Raw genomic sequence first — 14569 nt, forward strand, 5'->3', positions numbered from 1 at the left:
CCCATCAATGACAACAATCCGTCCAGGCCCTGAGGCAGCAAAGCAGCCCCAAACCATGCTGCTCCCTCCGCCATGTTTCACAGTGGGGATGAGGTTTTGATGTTGGTGTGCTGTGCCTTTTTTTCTCCACACATAGTGTTGTGTGTTCTTCCCAAACAACTCAATCTTGGTTTCATCTGTCCACAGTATATTTTGCCAGTAGTGCTGTGGAACATCCAGGTGCTCTTTTGCAAACTTCAAGCATGCTGCAATATTCTTTTTGGACAGCAATGGCTTCCTCCGTGGTGTCCTCCCATGTACTCCATTCTTGTTTAATGTTTTCCTTATTGTAGATGTGTCAACAAAAATGTTAGCATGTGCCAGAGATTTCTGTAGGTCTTTAGCTGACACTCTGGGATTCTACTTTACCTCATGCAGCATTCTGCGCTGTGCTCTTGCAGTCATTTTTACAGGACGACCACGCCTAGGGAGAGTAGCAACAGTGCTAAACTTTCTCCATTTGTAGACAGTCTGTCTTACCGTGGACACATGAACATCAAGGCTTTTGGAGATACTTTTGTAACCCTTTCCAGCTTCATGCAAGTCAACAATTCTTGATTGTAGGTCTTCTGAGAGCTCTTTTCTGCGAGGCATGGTTCACATCAGACAGTGCTTCTTGAAACCAGTAAACCCAAAACAGGTGTGTGTTTTTTAAGGGCAGGACAGCTGTCAGCAACACATCCAATATCATCACACTGATTGGAGTCAAGGTTGGCTCACTCCTGGCTCCAATTAGCTCTGGGAGAAGTCATTAAGCTAGGGCTTCACATACTTTTTCCTCCCTGCACTGTGAATGTTTACATGTTATGTGCAATTAAACCATGGCAACATCTAATGTTTGTGTAGTATTATGTTCAGCAGCCTGTGTTCTTCTATTGTTGTGACTTAGATGACGTTCAGAGCACATTTTATGCCCAATTCATGCAAAACTCCACGTAATCCCAAGGGGTTCACATACTTTTTCTTGCAACTGTATATCTCAGCTTTATGAACCCCTAGACAAAAACAAGTATTTAACCCATGCAGTGCGGGCACAGCCCCACTGCATGGGAAAATAATATTTTTGTCTGTATTTCTTCTTTAAATCTTTATTACATATGCCTAAACAATCACCATAATTAAAAAGTAAATTGTGGCTTGTTCTCTTACAACTGCCTAACTAATAAGATTCTTGAAATGGGAAACAGAGTGTTAAATCAGGAGTAACATAGACATTCAACCATATGCATGTTACATACCTGAGGCATAATATTTCCTAGAAAAATATGCCATGTCCAGATGTGTTTTTTCCACTTCAGTGCTCTTAAACTGGACCTAGTTTTGGATATCCCTTTATTATTAGATTTCACATTTATTCTATTAGTCTCTAATAAGATACACATTTTTGTAGGTGGATTTACACAGGAGGTACAAGTAAGGATGAGCAAAGTTCTTTTCTCTGTATGTTTGAAAAATCCAGCAGGAAGTTTGCAAACCCCCATTATAGCGACAAACCTCACTGAAGTCTATGGGAACCAAATCTTATCTTTTCTGCAAGCTTATATTTAAAAATGGCATGGGTAGCTTGTGGGCAGGGCTAGGAATTGGGAATCCAAAGAGGAAGAACAACACACAGAGTCTGGAACAGGGTTCAATGATTCTTGTATTGTAGGGTTATAAGTTAGCAGTCAACAGAACAACAATATTCTGAAGTCACTAGTACTAGTACTGGCTATTACAACTGGATCACGCACTTGAGGTAACAGTTCCAAACAGTATGGTATCCACAAGCATGGTGACACCAGCAACACAGTTGAGAAGCTAGCAGTATTGCTGTCAGAGATGTTGGCAATACCTTGACAGAGTCCAGCAGTAAGAAAGTCACTTAGGAATAGATTACATTACCAGGGCGCAGGGGCGGACTGACAACTCATGGGACCCCCGGACAATCGGGGATCATGGGGCGCCTGTGTCCTTGCCCAAACTCAAAAAAGCCTATGCAAAAAGGTACCAGGGGCATCTCATGGGGCCCCCTACTGACCCTGGGCCCTCGGGCAGTGCCCGAGTTTCCAAATGATCAGTCTGTCCCTGCCAGGGTGGTATCTGCATAAGGGTGGCTGACAGGCAGGGTAGCGGTGCAAATCCTAATACACAGCACTGAACATCAGAGGATAGTAAGCAGACAGCCAGAGGCGGCTCTTTCATTAAGTAAATTAGGTGGTCCTCTAAGGCACTCACAGGGGCCTTTCAGCCACCTAATTTGCCTAACAATGGGAGGGGAGAGCCCAGCATCAGCATAGTTGCCAAGAGGGATGCCATCAGGGGGGGACAGCTGGGTCCATACAAATGTAGGGGGCCCGGGCATCCTGAGCTGCCCTCTCTGCTGTATTTTCTTTTACTAGAATGGGGAGAATTTAGCTCAGCAGACAGGCTTCTCCTGAGCATCTTCATACTTGCAGCTTCCTTTGTTTGGCCAGCAGGTGGGTGGGACGTCGGTCGTCACGTGAGTGACAGTGGTAGAACGCGATTCAGCCAAACAGAGGCTGGAAGAGGACAGGTGTCAGAACTCTGTCCACAGCAGAGGTACTCGGAGACCTGGCATTTCTGCAAGTACCTTGCATGGCTGCAGAAATGCACACTGGCAAACATCTATGGGCATGGATGCGAGCCGGAACACACACGCGCACTGGCGCACAGTAACGCACGCCACCAGCCCAGTTTGGCACTGGACGGCCTTTATAAGAAAGCCCATCACACTCTCAAATTGCTGGTTGATCTCTGGCTGCCCAGTACCTTTGTCCTGTGTTTCCCTTGCTATTGTGATCTCCTTTTACCAACTTGTTCCTAGACCTGTCTTCTCTGCCTGTCCTGATCTGACCTCAGCTTGGCTAATGGATATTTTCACTTGCTCTCTTGTGTATGACTGTGGCTTGGCTAACGGATATTCTCACTTGCTCTCCTGTGTATGACCCAGGCTATCCATCTGACTATGTCTGCTCTAATCTCCACCTGGCATCTGACCCTTGCTCTGAACCAACTACTCTGCTGTCCTCTGCTACTCTGAAGGCCTGCTATCTCTCACGGGCGCCACCTGTCTGCAGACACCATTCCAGTGAATGAGCTATGCTCCTGGGTGTACCTCTAAGAAGCATCCTCAATTAGATCATCTCTACAAGCACTCCTGCAGATGACCTGTGCTACTTTGGGCCTGACTCCTTCTGTCCCATCTTCAGGGGAGTCTGGAACTTAGCCGCAAGGGAAGCCCTCTCTCCATTGGCCACCAGCACCAGCTACTTGATAACAGGGCCGCATATTTTAGTCAGACTGACACAACCTGAGCTAGGATCAATTCAGAGCTTGGTTGGAGCTTTTGTGAAGCAGCTTGCCCATTGAATGTAGGTGCTCGTATTGCTGCTGCACAATTCCTTTCCTGTAACTGTGAGCTGGGTTGACACTCCTGATTATTATAGGGATGCTACAGGTGTGGATGTGGGCCTATGTTGCCAGCCTGCCTGTGACTGTCTCTTTGCCAGATGGGGATGTCTCCTTCCTGGATTGGGCCGTCTCTGCTGGATTAAGCCATATTTTTTGCTGGATTAGGATGTTTCTTTGCTGAATGGGGATGTCTCTTTGTTGGATTGGGATCTCTCTTTACTGGATTGGGATGTCTCTTTGCTGGATAGGGATCTCTTTGCTGGATGGGGATGTCTCTTTGCTGTACTGGGCTGTCTCTTTGCTGGATGGAGATGTCTCTTTGCTATATGAAGCCATCTCTTTGCTGGATGGGGCTGTCTCTTTTGTGAATTGGGCTGTCTCTTTGCTGGATGCAGATGTCTTCTTGCTGCATTGAGATGTCTCTTTGCTATATGGTGCCCTCTACATGTTTCCTGTTGTGGGACATGTTCCTGTTGTGGGCTCAGGCGTTTCCATAATTTTATGGGGGTGAGGGGAGGGGGGAATGTTGATTGGCTGTGGCTGATCTTTTTGTGTTTGTTTGTTTTACTGGGAGCTTTCTTACCTCATTTGTTCTGTGTTATGGCATGGCAATAATGTCTGGGTACTGGGTCTGTTATAGCAGTATATGCTGGTTGCAGTTGGTCTATGTGCTCTGTCCTCTGCATCATCACTTTTCTTTTCTGTTTTTGTCTTTACTTGGTCCCATACTGTGGGAATTGTTATGTTCCATTTATGAGTCCCTTATGCCTTGTCTCAAATGTCTATAGTGTCCTGGGCTTAACTCTGCAGTAAAAAGAACCCTAGTTTTTCATTTTCTTTAGAAATATAGCCCTCATGTATGTATCCTTTAAGAAACCCAAATGTCTGGTTCCAAAATTATGAGCCTTATGAAGCTTTGAGTGGGTTCCCACTATTATGCTGTACATTCTACATATGCCTGTGGAACAAGCATCTTGTAGGACTTTACTGATCCAATTTTTGGATGTGAGGGCTGGCCCAAATAGCAGATTCATTATAATTCATGCACTGCTATGTAATGTTGCGATGGTAATTGTTGATCTATTTATACCCCCCACTGATGCTCAAGTGCTCTATACCCTGATGCAACTAGTTTCTAAATATGATTCTGCTGCTCTTTTGCTCTTAGGGGACTTTAATATGGTTCCTAACCTGGATAGGTTCCACTCTGCTGCCCGTTCCTCACTAGACCTTTCTCACTAGGCCTCTATGTTTACCTTGGCTGAGGTATCTTGTATCGACCTGGCATATACTACCCCAACTGTTTTGCAGAGGGTGCATTCCATCCAGATACTTCCTCAAGGGATTTCTGATCATGCCCCACTGTTGGTGCAATTAAATCTTTCTTTGGCCCCTGGGTGGCGGTTGTGGAGGCTCTCCAGATTTTGGGCTGTTGATTTGAGTCTTCCAGAATTAATCTCTGAAGCTGTATGTAACTATTGGATAACCAATGAGAACACCCCTTCTACTTCGAATGACGTGGGTTGCCTTTAAATTCTCAGAATCAGCTAACTCAATGGAGGCTATGGAGGAGGAGGCAACAGCCTGGATCAGGTTCACTATACTGCTTGGCAGTGGGTGCTGAGGGAACTTTCTGTCTTGAGGGTGTAACAAACCAAAAAATCATTGCTGCATTCTGCTCAGAAGGTTTTTGAATATAGGGATAAGAATTGAAGGTTGTTAGCATGGTTGGCAGCTTGCCTCCACTCTTATCGGGAGAGTTTGGGATGCCTCTGGTGCCTCACTTACCTCTCCCGAACTGATCAATTCCCAGTTTATGATATATTACTAGAAGTTTACTCCTCCCGGGCTCGATACCTTCTGAGATGGATGTCTTTTTAGTCTCCAACTCTTTCCCCTCTTTGGAACCCTCTGACCATTTGGAGCTATTTCCTTAGAAGAGATTCAGGCAGCCATTGGCAACTTACAAGGGTCTTCTGGAGTGAACGGACTCACTGAATTCTACTCCTTACATGTAGAACGTTTGCCCCTAGACTTATTGCCTTCTATTCACAGGTTCTCTCTTCAGACTCGCTCCATGATTCTATGGCCGAGGCAATTATTATGTTGGTGCCTAAACCAGACAAGGACCCTCAGGACTGTGCCATTTATCGAATGATCTCCCTATTATATGTAGATGCAAAAATCTTAGTAAAAAGTCTGGCTCTCCATGGTGCTAGACGATATGATCCAAGTAGACCAAACAGGTTTTATACCTTGGAAGGGTGCCAACATCAATATCAGATGTCTTTTTCCTAATTGTCCATGCCACATGATAATGAAGTCACTGAAGCCATTGCCTCCCTTAATGCTGAAAAGACATGTGACTCAGTGGAGTGGGGATACCATTGGGAGATCCTGAGAAGGTTTGCCTTTGGACCTAAATTTTTATAATGGCTTAAGCTCCTTTATAGATGTCCTTGGGCCTGGATGTGTACCAGTGCCCAATTGTATGAATCAATTCCACTGGAGAGGGGCACCTGTCAGGGTTGTCCCCTCTCCCCTAGCCTATTTGCCTTGGTCCTTGAACCCCTGGCTATTGCCATTAGGGACACTTCCTGGGTTCAGGGATTTTGGACTGGATTGTTGGAGGAAAAGCTGTCACTCCAACGATGCTTTACTTTATTGTCAAGAGGCAAGTCTCTCTCTGGTGGCATCCTTGGAGCTGTTTGATATGTACGAGATTTACTCAGGATTCATATTAACTGCTCCAAATCCATGTTATTTCTTGTAGACCCTTGAGCCCAGTTGCTAGCCACTCCCACTCCCTTACATTAGGCAGACGAATTTAGATATTTGGGAGTCCGGGTAAGTTTCAGGTAAAAGCTGCAGTCAGCAGATTTTCAGTCACTGATTACAGCTATTGGTTTGTTCAGTAGAGTCTGCTGAATGGTTTTGCTATAGGTTCATGGTCACTGAAATGGCCATGATCTTATACAAAAGGAGGAATGCCACATCAGTACAGTGTACTGACCTGGCCAGCTGGAAGCAGTTCTGTAGGTCAGTACGCCGTAAAGACCCAGCAGCGAAAGGGTTAATGTGTGGACCTTCTTCTTCCTGCTATAGTATAGCCTTTGAGCAAATATGTATCTGCTTTATTATAATTATGATATTTCCTTTCTTACTACTGCTGTGACCTGCGTTACCTTGTTTCTTGTTTGTATTATTGCTGATACTATGATTTGTCATGTTATCTTGTTGTAATGTATGTATGGCTTTTATATTTTTCTAATAAATAATCCTATTTTGGAAAAAAAATGTTTTTGTTTATTCAATACCATGACCCCGACCCCTTGCTAGGAGGGTATGTATGTCCTTAGTTCCCTGCTGCACTCACTGGTTCATCCTGACAATCTCCATGTCATTATAGGACACAGTAGTGACAAAGTAGTTGCTTATCAACATAAATAAAGTATGATGATTTGTAGCCAATGGACAATGCATGTAGTTCTTATTAAACTTCCTTTGTAAAATGAGAGACTAAGAATTCAAAAGAGGATAAGAATCTTTTATGTAGAGCACATGTATACGCTTCAGTGGCAGTATTTAGATTATTAAGCAGGATATGGTGTTGTCTTTTGCAAAATATCACAAACAAGTCACATGTTTTATAATATAGGGAGTTGTATGGGTGTAGTTGCTACAGTGTTATATTATTATTTTATTTTTACACAGCATGTAAATCTTGCATCTGTAAATCTGTTTCTACAAGGAGCATAACCTAGATTAAGAAACATTTAGAAACTCTCTCGCTTTATCCATTCAGGGTAATATGACAGAGTCTCTTTAAAGCCTATAGCTCCGTTTCTCCATTAGAGTGACTGCAACATACCTTCTCCCAATATGCAGTGCCCACACCTGGGGGGTCACATCATCAATCTTGTGTAGATACAGAACATTGGCATGGCAGAACAATTTGCCCATTGTGGCTTGGAGTTTCTCGTTGCAAATTTCTTTGCTGTGAAGCTTCACTCTCATGCTACAATGTGTGTATAGGAGGCTGGTGTTGATTCATGGGTAGGGTGGTGCTCAGAAATAAGGAATTCAATGTTTTTATTTGTAAAGTCTTATATTTCAGTTGTTTCATAAAAGAAAGCAGCTGCTAGTTGATAGTAAATAAGTATTCATCTTGTCATTAGCAGTTAGGCATTATCACTGTAAAACTGACGTAAAACTATGAATCAGTAAATGGTTTAACATGCTTCAGTTCCTTATCACCATGGATGTCCATATATCTAGTCACCATACTTTAACCATTCAATCAATGTTTTAAATAACTGGCACCAGACATCATTTGCAAGTTGAATGGGTATAAAAGGATGAGAGTGCCAAGCCGTAAGGATCAGTCCAGATATGAATTTATTTCTCATAATAAAACAGTCTATTAAGAGTTGACAACCAAAGTTTTTTTCCCATAATATTTAATTTGAAACTTTTTTCAAGAGTTGATTGTATCACGGACAGTACTCAATTGTAAACTTTTTTCAAAATGACAAAATACAGTACAAAAAGTACAATAGGAACCATAGAAGATATCTGCTAAAAGAAATACATAAATACCAGTAGATAAGCATACAAATAAAAAATAACACCCCCCCCCCCAAAAAAAAAACAAAGAAAAAAAGGGGGGGGGGGGAGATCAAGGGGAAAAACATAACCAATGTGTTTTGGGCATTATACAAAAGCGCCCCTTCATCAAGGCTTAGTTTAGTAGGAATTTTAGACCAGTAAATAATCCTTGCGTGTAAATCATAGTAAGCTGTATCTAAGAGCTTGCTCAGTCTGGCTACCAGACAACCTGGGAGCAATGTCCTGGTGAGGCCGTGTATAAAATACAGCTTTATACATGCTGAAAGATGGAGTGCAGCTGTGTTCTTTTCAATATTTGCCAGACAAACTGACCGAAAGAGCTTTTGTCTACAGTTTACTTAAAGTGGTTGTAAACCTCTGACATGAAATATGGACAAAGCATATCCTTCTCTACTACTTACTTGTCACAATCTAAAGCACCAAGTGTCATTTCTCTCTGCTGTCTACATGAGTTACTGCTGATAGGTTTTCCTGACTCCAAGAGATGAAAAGGTGATTGGCGAGGGAGCTCCAGCACACAGCCTATGAATGATAGCCTCACATCTGCATCGTTCCTGTGTGCGATGTAGAGAGGTGTATTGCTTTCCTCCAATCAACTGTCAGAGCTCTTCTCACTGAGCTGTGCAATGTGTAAGTTGAGATCCGTGCCTCCTGCTGCTAGAGATGAGAAAAACATGATTTGATCTATGTGTTTTAGAACAATCTATAGAAGAAATGGCTGCATATAAAGAGATACAGCTTATGCAAGAGGAATTGTTTCATCTCTGTGTATTATCTAAGACTTGTCACTTCACTGGGAATATGTGAGGGTTTACAATCACTTTAAACCCAAAGACCAATGCTCCAGATTTCATCTGCACACCCAACCTAAGCTTTGGTTAGAGGAAACTTATCTATAACCTCTGAAACGCATTGACTGTAATTTGACAGTGTACAAAATAAAATTATATCTAGACCAATCTGTATGGCTTGGTACTCTCATCCTTTAACTTCACCACCATTAAAGAGTTGCCACATGTTACCAATCATCTAATTAATTCAGAACTTCCACCATGCTTGGAGTCCAGCGCTCCACCACCCTTACTGAAGTTTAATGGTCATGGCTATTTTTTTTTTTTAAAAACTTGACTTACTTGAATAACATAACAACCATTCAGGCTAAAACAATGAGACTTGAACTTTATTATTTATTTATTTTATTATTTATTTCAGGTACTTATATAGCGCCATTAATTTACTCACTGCATTACATACATATATATATATTGTACATTCCCATCAGTCCCTAACCCTCAAGGGGCGTACAATCTAACTTTATTTCAACCATCCAATTAATTAGTATATTTATCAAGCTGTAGGTCCAAGCAACTGTACACATTTTATACAACCAGAACACTATATGTTTTTCTTTTCACTGACCTTTGTGATTGATGCTGCCCTGACCAAATTCAGTCGTATCCGATCCTTGGCGATTGCATGGCCCGTCACTCGTAAGCGACTTTTTCCATGAATTTTCTTAGTAATTATTTTACAGGGTAGGTTGCCAGGTCTTTCTGACCAAATTGGTACCACAATATTTAATTACAGCTCCAGGTTTGGATATAGTGGGCAAGTGTAAGAACATACACCAGATATTTATAGCTGCCTGTGTCCCCATTGTAGAGCTTCAAAACTATATCCTGTCCCATTGACACAACCGGAAGTAAAGAAATCTCCACAACTGGCCATAGAAACCTGACAGAGGTTCCAAAAGTGCTATTTTAATGGCCAGACCTGGTAAAAATGAAACTTGTTACCAATTTTACTAATGGAGTTTGCATGTTCTCCCTGTCCCTGTGTGGGTTTCCTCAGGGTACTCCAGTTTTCCCCCACACTCCAAAGACATGCTGATAGGTGAATTGGCTCCTGTCGAAATTGGCCCTAGTATGTGTATGTATGAATGTAAGCAATATATGTGTAAATTGATGGTGCTATATAAGTACCTGTAATAAATAAATAAAATAAATAATAGGAAAAAAATGATAAGGCTGGATCTTTGTCCTTCAAAATAAAAGCAACATTAGTTCCAACCCATCCCAACTCTATGAAAAAAAATGTACAGCACTATACTTCACCAACTGCATTTCAGGAAAAATAAAATGATTATTGATATCAGCATAATAAACAAATTGAAGTCCAATGACTCAGACAGGATATGTGCTGTCGTGAGCAAGTGGCAGACAATGGCTTGGATGGAATTTTGTGTCAGCAAACTACAGACAACAACGACCTCTCATCTCCTCTACTTGTCATTTTCTGAGTATCCAATGAGTCAAGAGGAACCTATAGGTTTAGCTGTCATAGGCTGACTTTCTACCTTTATTATCTGTCTTTATTCTCTGAAACCAACACAGAAAACAGGCTCCACTAAGAGCTGTGACTAATTAAAAGGTTATTGAAAATGCTCATGTTGTCACTCTAATTAATGCTGGTAAAGACTGTCAGCAAACAAGTATTGCAGAAAAGATTACAAACAGACCACATTATTGCACTCCATTTGTATACCCTGTAATCCTACCAAGGATTTTCTTAGCTCTTATGAACCTTCCTGATTGTTCAGTAAATGTAAAACTTTGACACTGATTAGCCTTGCAAACCACAAGGAGTTTCCCATCTTTGAGGAAGGCAGTGATGTCACTTCCTGATACTGACAAACCAGTGCATAATTTACAATTACTGGCTCCAGTGGTTGTCTGTTGCTTTACTGACAAAAAACAAGAGACAAACACCAGATTGCTTAAGGGTCCATGTACACTGCAGCTAATAAACTCACGTTTAGGAGCTTTTCTGCGTTTTTTTCAGCAGCTCCTAAACTCTCGCTAATGTTTTCCTATGTGTCTTTGTACACATAGTCATTTACAGGCAGTTGAGTTTACAGTCATTTTTTTGAATGCAACAAACGCGTTCCGGAGTAGATTTTATCAGCGTTTCAAACGCCAAACACTTGTAAACGCGGCTAACCACGTTTATAAGCATTTGGAATTTTTTTCTTCCATTTCCAAATGCTGTCCAGAGCCTTTTTTCATCATGAAAAATGCATTCAAAACGTTTTCCCAGCACTCAAATGGACCCAGCACACCATACTTTGAGGTTTCGCATGAAAGAAAATATGTTAGACACTGCTGCAATAATTTCTGCAAAGAAATGAGCTGGAACACATCCAAACACCACAAAAATAAAAAAAAGACAGCTAATCTCAACAAATACTGCTCTTTCTCTGTTTCTGCTCTCTCTATTTCTCTCAACATGTCTGAAATAGTAAATTTTTTACTGTTTTTCAGTGCATTCTGGGCATTTTGGAAGGTCTCCTGAGGTTATCTCTAAAAACGCTTCTAAACACAAACACTCATAAACATGCATAAACTCGTATAAACAGACATTTTTAACCTACGTTTTCCAGCAGTCAGTTTCCATCATTCAGAAGTGTTTTCCAAACGTCCCGTGTACATGGAGCCTGAGAGAATGAGAAGATGTCAGTGGAAGGGAACATCGGGTGCCCATCTAGTTTCTCCATTCAACTCATCCTGAAATGTTTTACTACAACTAATGCATAAAAATAAATGTTGACACTAAACTACTGTGATAACATTATCCTAGTATTTTTGATAATGTTAAAAACAGTTTTAATAATTTTATTTAAAGTTAGTACAAATGTTGGGCTACCCTCCTGAGGGCTGCTGTGTTTTGGGTACCCCTAAGCTCTGCACAGCCAGGCAACAGGTATTTTTCACACAGACTTGCATCCAAGAGACAGTGACCAGTCCGTGGGCTTGGTTTTTGTTGTTTTACTGGGGGAAATAACTTGGATAGGGCAATAAAGATTATGGGATGCCTGGTTTGGCTTGAATCAGTGAAGGGGGGACAACTTCCTTCCTATGTACAAAAACAGATCCTGGACTGTTCTTTTCCTTGAAAGCTGTCAGTTGTTGCGGATCAGTTGCAACAGTCCTTTATGGGTGAGGAACTAGTAGCCTCTCAAAAATCAGCTTAGCTTCTTGTAACTACATGGAGAGATATATTCTCTCCCTCTGTAGAGCTGCTCCCAGCTCCAAAGCCTGCAGACACTACCAGCTTTCCTGGCTGCCTGGAAGATCTCCCAGTAAAAGAATAAAGGATTGAGCCCAGCGCTGTCCTTTGAAAGCTTGCTACATGTGCCAGTCTTTCCCCCAGGGAGTGCTGATGTGCTAACTTTGTCCTCTTTGCTCTCACTGCTCCAGGTCTCGATCTCATTCACGCTGCACTGCTGAATGTATCCTTCTGAGCCAGCCCAAGCCCAGCCTGGAGGCCGATCCCCCCGACCTAGGGGACCCCTCCCAGGCACTGGAAGTCTCCTCAGCACAACATCTTCCACCCAACTTCCCTGTCAGCCTGACTCTCCCATATTCATGGGACAGTCCAGCACTCTACCAGGGCCTCCAAACCTAGGATTGGCCATACTCCCATAAACACGCGATAAACAATAAATGTACAGCTCTCATATGTAAATATTTAGAATATAGTACTAGGATGCAGGGAATGGCATTATTAGGTCAGTCAAGCTCTCTGCATCATTGAGGTCCAGCACTGGAAAAAAGCCATAGAGGAAGAGGACCTTTTACATCACAAGACCGACCTAAAGCCTTCTGTATTTATTTATTTCAGGTACTTATAGAGCACTGTCAAATTACATAGTGCTTTACACATATATTGTACATTCACATCAATCCCTAACCCTCAAGGGGTGTACAATCTAAGGTCCCTAACTTAAATTCATACATACAAGGGCTAATTTAGACAACCAACTGACCTATCAGCATGTCTTTGGAGTGTGGGAGGAAACCAGAGTACACGGAGGAAACCCATGAAGGTACAGGGAGTAAATGCAAACTCCAGGCAGGTGGTGCCGTCGTTGGGATTTGAATCGACAACCCTAGTACTGCCAGGTGGAAGTGCTAGCCATTTAGCCACTGCTGCCCGAGGTAAATATAAACAAAATAAGTGCTGGTGGTGGAAATTCAAGGAGAAAATGGAACACTGGGTGGTGGGGTGAGGGAGAGTTGAATTAGTCTTTAAAATATATAATGTGGCTTATTAAAGTAAGTTTGTATTGTTGTACCTGCATTCTTGGCTGAGTCTAGCTTTAACGCTGTCAGAATCACTGACCTGGAACAAGAATGCTGAAAGTAAACCAAAACTACTGACCTGCTTACTTGTTCTGGGACAGCACATCAGAAAATATTGATGTTAGAGGGAAAGCCAGGAAGCCAGCATTTTCAGCCGGAGGTCAGAAATAGCAGCCTGCTTATTGTTTCAATAAAGGTTTTGTTTAATAAGCCTCACCCAGGTTCTGAAACTTTTCAAACCCATGTGTGCCTTTGTGTGTACTGTGCTTTGTCTATGGGGACTCATCAACATATCAGCATTTTCAGCACTATTAGAGCTGTTATTTACATTTACATGAACTTCATTATGTAAATTAATTATCATTATGTACCAGACATATGGTGACCCTCACCTCATTTTCATCCAGCACATAAGGAATAAAAGCATTGATACAGTGGTAATGCCACGTACCAGAATGAAATGACAAGGTTGGCCTCACTTGTGTCACTAGCCCTGACCGCACTGGAAGTGGAACAGAGGGTGCCGAGGGACCAGGGGAACAAGAGTGTCAGCAGGTGTTGCCTGAAGAGCTTGCAGATGGAGTCGTGCAGAGACTGGTGAACCATTGGTTCAGGAATGGTAGCGATGTTTTGGAATCCCACCTGGGTTAAAAGGGCAATCCACTTGCACAACAGGATCAGGATAAGTGACGTGTCAGATCTCCCAACTGACTTGAAGCAGGAACAGTTTATGGTGTGCAGAGCTGGTATAGTAGACAGCCAGGCGGACACTCGAGCAGGATAGGAAGCTGGGATCGGAGACAGGAGCAAGGTCACAGGAATAGCCAAGGTCATCAACAGGTGGACAGCAAGGTACCAAATCATGAGCAAGCCAAAGTCAGGAACAGAGCTGGACACAGGAACTAGCAACAAGGCAGGAGCGGAATCCGTAGTCAGGTCAGGAACAAGCTGGGTCAGCAACAAATGGATCATACAAGAATACAGCAGGACACAGGGAAACAGCTGAAAACCAGTCAGCACTAAGCTCAAGCAGAAGCATCCTTTAAATAGTCCATCTGGCACCAATATTCACTTGCATGTGTGCCTGCCTGTGCGCATGCACACGTCTGTTCACTATTCTGCAGAGATTGCTGTGAGCATGCGCATTTCTATTAGTCAGCCATCTCACAGGAAATTCTCTTACAGGTAAAGAAATAATATACAGTACAGGACACAGGCAGGATACTTATAGACCCCGGGTTATAGGCTGGTGGTTTCAGGCAATTGGCAAAGCTTTGCTGAACATGCCTACTTGACAAACCCCTATAAAACCCTACCCCATTCTAGGGGACCTACATTTTTCTCTA

Source organism: Staurois parvus, unplaced genomic scaffold, assembly GCF_062004578.1.
Source record: "Staurois parvus isolate SC_StPar_1 unplaced genomic scaffold, SC_StPar_1.0 ptg000424l, whole genome shotgun sequence".
NCBI lineage: Eukaryota > Metazoa > Chordata > Amphibia > Anura > Ranidae > Staurois > Staurois parvus.